A 9,823-nucleotide genomic window follows, 5' to 3' on the forward strand; every position below is an offset into this window, starting at 1 on the left:
GGATAATTAAAATTCATGGTGAGTGGGAAATTAAAAGCAATGTTATTAAGCAAGAAAATTGCAGCAAACATCATGACTGGCAGTAAACAATGGAAGCATTTCCGCTAAAGATGAGGCTGACACAAGAGGTGTTATGGCCAGGGTTCCTGCCATTCGCCACTGCACATAGTGCTTGGTGGGGCCAGCACAAGAGGGAAAAGGAGGAAACACAAAAATACAGAGTTGGAAATGTTATCCAAGATAGCATCTTAGAAAAAGAAGCTGTTTTAACTATAAAATAACAGTACACTGAAAATAATTTTTCTTCCTTAGTTACAATAAAACAAATAATATGAGAAATAGCCTGCATTTCCATTAACAAATACATCAAATATATCACCTATTTCCAACACATTTCTAGAACTATGTGAAGAAATAAGTTATAAAAACTTCACTGAAGGATATAGCAAAGATATAATCAAAGTCTGAAAAATACAACTACTTTTTAAAAAAAAAAAAAAAACACCTACAGCACCTGGTATTCCTAGGTGGTCTCCCAGCCACGTACTCACCAGGCCTGACCCTGCTTAGCTTCCGAGATCAGATGGGATCAGGCACATTGAGGGTGGCATGGCCATAGTGAAAATCACAACTCTTATCTGGAAGATGAGATGACAAAAAGATCACAGTGATTACAGAAATTCGGAGCAACCTAAACTCACAAGAAACATACAAATTTCAAATAAGAGTCTCTGCCGTATCTAGTAGAGCCAATGTAATTTTGAAAGGAAAAACTAAATAGAGGGATCTTCCAAATTATAAATGGAACGATTATATTATCGACTACCTGAAATTTTAAAAGGAATGAAACAAAAGAACTACAAGATATTCAAAGAATCTGAATTAAAGAGAAACTTAAATATTATTTTGCATAAAATGCTAATACAAAATGGAATATAGTATTTTGTAATCATGAAATAGGTGAGGTAATCCAAAAAAGATAAAAAAATCAGAGGGCCTGAAAGAAAGAATTAGGTTTCAATGCTGTAATAAAGAATTTGGCGGGCCATGGTCCCCGGTTTCTGGAAGTTAACCTCTAAACTCTTGGAATTTCCTTAGTTATTGGAATGTCTTTATTATTCATGGTGGGAGCTGTAAATTTATGTTAAAAAACTGACCTACAGTGGGCCCCTAGTTTATTTATGATAATGGGATAACTCATGCTGGGGGCTAGCCATTTCAGAAAGACCAACCACATGATTAGAAGTTTGGGGCTTTGAGACAAGTGATAGCACCTGACTCTGGGGAGGGGAGAACACTGGAGACTCAGTTCAATCACATGACCAAATGCTTCGATAAATGCCTAAGCAATGAAATCCCAATACAAATGTCGGACTTCAAAGCTTCAGTCAGCTTCTTTGGATGGCAATATTCAGCCCGCTGTCACACATCAATGTGCCAGGAAGGTGTAATGTGTCCCTTCAGATGAAGAAAGTTTCCTATGTGGAACCCTCTCAGCCCTTGCCCTGTGTGACTCTGCCCTTGGTTGGTTTTGATTTGTATCCTTTTGCAATAATAAAATAGTAATCATAAGTCTAGTACTTTCCTGAGCTCTGGATGTCACTGCAGAGAGTTATTCACTCTGGAGATCATCAAAATCCCTGAATTTGGAACCAGCTGGCCACAGTGAGGGTGGCCCAGGGACCCCAGAACTGGTGGCTGGTGTGTGAAATGAGGCATTCTTGTGGAGGACAATGCCTTAACCTGCAAAGTTTGGCACAACTATGGATAACTGCAAAACATTACAAACTCTAAAAAACACTAGGGCGTATATACAAAATTAAACTATAAAATATAGAAGTTCCTAGAAATGTATCAAAAAATACTATCAAAATAGGGAAATTCACTTTGCAGTTCTACAAAATGATGAAATTTACTCAGACTCACAAGTAGTTAGAAAATGGAAATACAGTTGTCATTTCCTCAGATTTTCAAAAGACAAAAAGTATATAGTACAAAGTTTTGCTTAAATCTTGGGAAAACTCACATGCTATTGGTTGGAAGGGTAATTTCACAGCTTTCTGGGAGGGTATCTTATCAGAATCTATCAAAACATAAAATGCACCAACTTTGACCAAGTTATCACACTTCAAGTTGCCTAACCCAGAAGAACCCTCACATTTTCAGGGAAGTCGACCTGCTCAGAGAAGCCACTGCAGCATTCTTTTCAATAGCAAAAAGCGCAAAGGTCCCATGCATCTTCATTCCGTGAATGTTCTATTGAGATCCAAAAGAGCAAGCTATCTCTGTGTTTACTAGCACGAAAATTCCAAGATGTACATGCAAAATAAAATGTCACAATATAACATTCACGAAGAATTTTAACTAAAATCATTTAATGTCAGGTAAATGCATTTGTATAAAACAATCTTGGACAGAACTGTGGACAGTGATACAGAATAAAGATGGTGAATGACGTTGGAGACATGACACAGAAGATATTTTACTTCTTAGTTCCTTATCTGCATCGCCTGTTTGGAGTTTTACCTTAAAGCAAAGATACAGATCATGTGATGTTTAAAATAATAGAAATGTAACATTTAGCAACTGGGGAGAGCTGGTTTGTAAGCTGACAAGGTCCTTGCAAACTGCAAGGCAACCAAGGGTAACTTTGCCTCCACAAATTCCTCCTGAGAACAAGATAATACAAAAACGGCCATAGACAGATAATAAGCTGAAAGCCAGGAGAATGTGTAGTGTTGGAGAAACTGAAGAAACAGTGTTACTATGCTTTAGAGAAATTGCTTATGACAGCAGGAACTATATGTTCCTGTATAAAAGCAGCTTGCAAAAATAAAACTGGGCCATTGTCCATTGTCAGTGGGCAGTGGACCTCCTTCTTTCTTTTCTTCATCTCCCACCATTCCCACTCAGGTTTATTTTCCAGGGCTGTGCTTGATGTGGCAGGATTTTACCACTTGCTGGACGCCGCAAGCAACAAATGGTGGAACCAGAATTTGGCTCCTTCCTCTCTGATGACAAAGATAAAGTCCTCTCCTCCAATGTCATAGCTGAATTACAAATATTTTTACCTACAGCACTTACTGCACAAAAAGGTCTTCATGGCATGAATGTGCTGTGAATGATTTTTAAGAACCTCTTACTGTTAAAACAAATAATACAATAAACATCCTCTATCACTGGCATGTTTCAAAACTTTCCATCTAGTCCAAATCATTAGGATTGTACAGTCAGAAACATGCTGATTCAGTTGTTTAGCTTCAAATGCATTGTAAAACCAGGAATAATAGGTTTCCTCTCATTGTTCAGTCTTATTTTCCAGCTGTTTCAGCATATAAATGTGTGATTATTTTTAATGCTGGTCTACGGGAAACTGAGTACATTTGTATAGAACCCCTAGAACAATCCCTTTGCCCAACCTCACTGACACCACAGGGCCCACTTCCGGTCTCTGAGCTATGCTTAAATAGGAGAAACTTTCCATGATGATCCAACAGAGCCTCTTCACAAGCTCCACGCCATGGGATCGTAGTGACATGGAATGTAAGTGGAGATGGCAGGAGCTGAGGGGAGGCCCTAGGTGAGTTCTACCAAATCAAACATTTTAGGCAGGGTACTTCAGAGTTTGAGATTATCAAGTCCAAAAACATAGCATTTCGGGAAAAGAGAGAACAACTAAGAATATGACTTTTACCTGGGAGTCATTTCTGGTTCCTCTCTTTCCTCTTCCTCAAGGCTTCTTTCTCAGTAAGACCAGTCTTGGTAAGTCAGTCCTGAGGGTAAAAATAGGCTGTTTAATGCTTTGGATCAACACAATCCCCTTGTGCTACAACACCTCCCCCCCCCCCGCCCCAAACATACACACAGGGAAGATCTCTCCACGTAGAAAACACAGTCCACAGCCACAGGAAGGCATCAGGAACAGAGACAAACAAGTGAGGTCTTTTTTTCCCCTTTTCCTCAGAACTCGCTGCTCTCTTCGTGGAGCCCACACGTTCGGCTGCCGCAGCGGGATCAAAACTGGACTGACCCTCCCCTTCAAGCCACAGAACCGGCCCTGACCAAACTCCATACAGAATAGATCCCCCCTCACCTCTTCCTGAACCAGAGACGAGGAGGGGAGTGTCAGCCAAGCGTTTTAAACAAGAAAACGACCAAGCGAACTCTAGAGGATAGAAGGCAGAACTCCTAAAGGAGGGTACAGACCTGAAAGCGAATTTAAACTGAATCGTATAGAGATTCCGAGGACCAGGCAGCAGAGCTACTGGGCCTCGGAACGTCTCATGGCGCCTCAAGGAGTCACAGTGGGCGGGAAGGCAGAGACGGTAGCTGTAGCGTCCAGAGACCCCCGAGACCCAGGTAGGTGAACAGGAGGGTGAGCTTACCTGACTTTCAGCTCGATTCACATTCGGATCTGTAGGCAAATGCGCATGCGCGGGCGGGAGACGCCGCGGGATCTGGGCGATGCCAGCGCTGGTGAGAGGCTGTACGTGTATCGTAGTTGTAACTCGACAGGAAGCGCGGCTGGACCGAGACGGAGTCAGCGTCCAGGCCATGCCCGCCTCCATTTCTCTCCGTTCCTGGCTGTCTAACAGTCTGGTGTCCCTCTTTACACCTACCCTTATTTCTCTGCTTTTTGATTCCCCTAAATCAGAGCTGACCCCTGCCTTTGATCACACTAACTGCTGTACCGCTCACCTTTCCAGCCACCCTCCACCAGGTCGGCCTTCTCTCCTTCCCTCAGCCTTCTCCTTCTCGTTCCTCAATCTCCTCCCCTTTATTTTTCTCTCTTCTTCTGCTCTCCTTAATTCCACCACATTTGTTTTCTCTCTCATTTTCTTCCCACCTCTCCTATTTCTCTCCTTTTCTGCTCTTCCACCTCCACATTCTATTTTCTCTCTCTTTCCTTCTCTCCTCTTATTTCTGTACTTTGAGGTGTGAAGAGAGAAGACACATTCCTGGACTGGGTCCTAGTGAGAACTTTGGCCAACAAGGAGTGGAGAGGGTTTGTCACCCTCGAGTGTGTGAACCTTGTCAGGTGGTGTTGGGGCCTGGGAAAACCTCCCCTGATACTTAAGAAATGCGTGTTGAGTGTTTCAAACTAAAATCACTTGAAAAGCAGGAAGGCAGGAACTCTCTCTTCTCTGTCCTCCTAAAAGCAGGAAATAAATCATGATAGGTGCCCTCCGTGCAAAGAACTTAGAGACAACCTTATTACAAGTTATGAAACCGGAGTTGAAACAAACCTTGTTACTGCTTTACTCCACAAGGCCAAACTTATGATTACCCAAACCTTGCTTAGATTCCTTTCTAACAAGCACTTTCTTTGTCCTGTCAATTTCTCACAAATTCGTCGTCTAAAAAGTGTAAAAAGGGGCCTGATCTGATCATTTCTTATGATGAGCATCATATTTTTATTCTCCAGTGCTCACATATTCAATTGGGCTTTTTTTCTCCTATTAATCTAGTCTTGTGTCAATTTTATTATTTTATTATTAGTTCTGTGGTAAGAAATAAAGAAGGGTAGAAGGGAAATTTTCCCCTTCCCAGACATAGTCAAACAAATGTGAGAGATGGAGGAGAGGGTGTAAAAAGATACAAAGGTGCTCACCGGGACAAGGATATTCTGGTGGCTCTGATCTCAGGGGAGGATCTTGGGAAATATTACCCGTATAAAAGTGTTGGACTCGCTGCTTGGGCCTGTATGTGATGAGAACCATGGAGCTGCTGGCTCAGAATATGAGTCCCAGAAATAAAATATCAGGGAATAATTGCAACGCTACAAATAGTGACATTCTGTTTTTGTCCAGAAGTCCAACAGAACAGTGTCCGAAATCTCTTTGTGATGTTCTTGCTACTCCATTTGCCCATTACATATAGTAGAGAAACTCAGTTTATTAACATGAATAGCATCCACCCCAGCAAAATGGAGAACCCCATGTACCTGGAAGATTTTACTTTAATTAATCTGCCCATTGGGGAATTCCTGGGGCTGATTGTAATGAACTGGAAGATACCAAAGAGGCAGATGGTACATATAGATACACCCCTGACCATGTTGTAGGCATGGAAAACACATTTGCATCCACTATCACTGAGGAGATAGGTCTACCAAAAAGCTGTCATTGTATTGGTGACTCCTTTAAAGAAAGTAACAGGAGTTGGCTAAGGTCGGGTATTGGAGAATGAAATCTGTGACCTTAACTCGCATCTAGTGAAGTGCGGAAGATGTAATGTAAAGAAGAGAGAAATTTTTCAGGATTCCAATCACAGCCTGTAATAAAAACATCAATCCTATTGCCATATTCTTAGAGGCCATTCTGCCTGTTTCAAGGGACTGATACTCACCTTCATGTCCAGAAGGTCCTACATGGGAATATGAAGACTGAGCTATATGTGTTCTGTTATTTGCAATCCAATATTCTACATGTACTATTACTTTCTTTTATTGGTTCACAATTTTGGAAGTTTCCTGGGTGAAATCTGAAACTGACCCCCTTTTATGAAGGGCAGAGAAAGACCTAAAAAAGAGGCTTATCACTCCAGATTGGTAGGTATCAGGTTTAATAAGCAAGGGAACTTACTTATGAGGTTTGTCTTGGGTGCCCACAAAATGAGTAGGATTTTCTATCTACCTGCAAGATAAGTTTAAAAGTTTATATAGAGGTCCTGTTGGGTTTAGTCACATATACTATCCATATGGTCTCAACAGCACATTGTTCTCTCAAGAGTGTAATCTTGAAATGGTTCCCAGTGTGAGAATGGTGGGCAAGAAGGTACATTCAAGGACAGAGGAGAAGTGAGAAGCCTTCCATTGCCTGGGTCCAACTCATGGGTCAACTGGTCGTCACATCCTCGCAATGACCTCTTCCAACACCTATTCAAAAATATTTAATAACACTGTTTTTCTTTTGTTAAGAGGCTTCTAATTTTTGACCATATTAACCTTTAAGTAATAGTTTGTATGAAACTGGTATGAACACTGCACATAGTGCAAGCTCTTTCATCTTCACAACTGTACGATACAGGCTCTTATGTAATTTGTATTCTGTAAAGGAAAAGTAATCAGGCACAGGATGATTAATCAGTTGGCCAAATGCACACACTTCTTAGGAGTGGAATGGCTAAGCTTGTAGCAAAGGTTATCCTTAACCAATTTGCTTCACTAATAAATCCAGAAATCTGGAGTTTTGTTTCTTATGCCTTGCCATTTTACTTAATATTGATAGTGTTCAGTTGCTCATGGGCGCCATTACGCCAGCAGGAAGGTGGCTCAATACCTAAGATGACCGACGGCTCATGACCAAAGGTACAGCAGAGACTTCCCGGGTGGCGAGATCAGCCAAACAGAGAAGTCCCCGCCCTGTAACCCCACCGACATCCTGAGATCAGCCAAACGGAAAAGTCCCCACCCAGTAACCCCACCAACATCCTGGGCCAAAACCTTTAAAAACTGCGCCTATACCCCAGACACATGCGACTTCTCTGGCCCCTTTCCTCGGAACCAGAGAACCTTGCCCACAGACCCTAATAAAGCCTGTTTCATACTTCGCTTTGGCTCAATCTCACCCTAATTTTTGTCTCCTCCGGCCGATCAGATAGTATTTCATTTTATAATTTTGATAAAGATTCAGAGTTTCTTGCAAAATGGAGATGCCCTGATTGCAGTATAACACTAAAAGAATCTTCTCCATAACCAAGTTGTACCTAATGAATGCAAAATTGGCTCAATATTAGGATATCCACAGAAAGACTCATTTGCTTCCATGCCAGGATCAAAGCACAATGACATTTATCATAGTAATTGAACAGTAATATCACATAATTAGAGTCTATGCCCTGCTTTAAACTATGGGTCACAAAACTTTAATAAATGAAACATGTTGTGATATAGAAATAAAATTATTACTTATTTCTGATCATAAACTTATCTCTTCATACCTGAGTTAAGTGCAACAAAAAGTGAGATTTATGAAATCTTGTTCATAGTATAAATTGCAGAGAAGTGTGTGTTTAGGTTGGGCTTGACATTAAACTATTTTTAAACCAGAGAAAATATCACAAGATGAATTTGAGAGTGACGTCAGAAACATGGTAGAGTGAGAGATGTCCCCAAGTTTCGCCCCTTACACAGCAACAATAAGCTGAACATCTAAAACTCAACAAAAAACACCCAACCTGCTCACCAACATGTCTGCGTGTGGGATTTGTGAATAAGAGCTACTAAAGGTCAGAACCTCCGGGGGTAGGGGACAGCAGACCGGAGCGGTTGAGGGGGGAACAAAGAAGCTGCCTCTCACAGCTGGAGCTCCCCGCAGAAGGAGGGGGAAGAGAGAAGGTATGGTGGGTTCCTTGAACAGCTCCGCCTGAGAGAGCTGTGAACTCCAAGGAGCGGCAGTGTCCAGGGATCAGGGCAGAAAGCAGAGAAGTGGGGACAGCAAAGAAGCAACAATTGATTATTACCAGCTGTGGTTGCAAAACACAAGGCTGAGCTGCAGCCCCCATCCCCTAACCCAGGGGCCCAATACCAAGCACCACGGAGCCCCAGGGAAATCTGACCAAACACTGAAACTGTCGCTAACACTGTCAGGGACTGAGACAAAATGACTTTGAGCCTGACAACTGCTGTATGAAACACACAAATCCAGTTACCTTTCTTTAGATTCTGTTTTCCTAATTTTGACAGGGAAAACTGTTTCCATGATCAATTAGATAATGACGTTTTCTGTAGAGACAAAATCTGTGTCCCCTTAATTGTATCATAACCCAATTTATATTTCTATTCCAGTAACTGCCATCCAGATACACTTTTTCTGCAAATGATTAGATTCCTAAAAATCCATCTTGTTTTTTATTAAAAACAAGGAGATATTATAGGGGTACCTCTAATAAACCTAAAATTTTAGTTAATGATTTCTGTAAGGTATACAGCAAGTCCTTGAATGAATTTGTTTTGTTCAACATTTCGTTAACATGGATTAGATGACTTAGGACATTAACTGTTGTTTTTATGAATTAGCCTATGGTAAAAATTGGTTTTGTTGTACTTTACCACAGTTCTAAGAACCTATCAATGATGTTAAGTGACAAATCACTGTACTGAAAAGAAGATTGGCTTAAGAACTATCCTTTTTAAGCACCTTTACGAGCATGTATCAGGATCACTTGGGTTAAACACTAAAAAACACTGTCAGTAAGGATGATATTTAGTTCCATTAAGAACCATCAGGGATTGGTGTAGGAACTATTGCCTCCATGTCTCTTTACTAGCTCAGTCCCAGGAATTTCCCTCATTCCTGTACAACTTTGGTGCTGGAGCAGATTGGAGCACCAAAGCTGGACCCCCTTCTGATGTGGTCCCTTACCTAGATTCCTGTTCCCCTCTCCTTTCCTTACAGATTCTGCTTTTCAGCCTGAAATAGAAAATTCTCACTTGAATCTTTTCTGCTGCCAGGAGAGTGGGCTCAATGTGAAGTTGCAACAGCCATTGCTGTGTGGGAGGGAGGCAGCCAGACCTTGAGCTTTGGATTTGTGGTCCTGTGTCCTCACTACCCATCAGACCTACATTTACCATTTCTCCTGTAGTGACAATGACAGTGTAGGCTTGCAAACTGGGAATGTCTCTGGGAAGAAATGATTTCCCAGTTGCCAATTACCAAAAACATTTCTGATCTTCCAGTGAGCATCTCCAAAGAGACCTTGGGAGTATCTGGGAGAAGTTCTTTCTTTTCCATGATCCCTGGAGGCAGACAGGAAGACAGGAGGAAATTCTGAGGCCTGACATGTAAGGAACTGGCATTGAAACAGATTTGTTTCACTAGAT

At 41.5% G+C, this 9,823-nt stretch overlaps 1 pseudogene; it reads right to left on the bottom strand.

The window, feature by feature from the left end:
- Positions 1-502: 502 nt before the first annotated feature.
- On the bottom strand, positions 503-621 carry LOC118611696 (annotated as a pseudogene).
- Between the last annotated feature and the right edge of the window lie 9,202 nt (positions 622-9,823).

Source organism: Rousettus aegyptiacus, unplaced genomic scaffold (genome assembly GCF_014176215.1).
Source record: "Rousettus aegyptiacus isolate mRouAeg1 unplaced genomic scaffold, mRouAeg1.p scaffold_m13_p_14, whole genome shotgun sequence".
Lineage (NCBI taxonomy): Eukaryota > Metazoa > Chordata > Mammalia > Chiroptera > Pteropodidae > Rousettus > Rousettus aegyptiacus.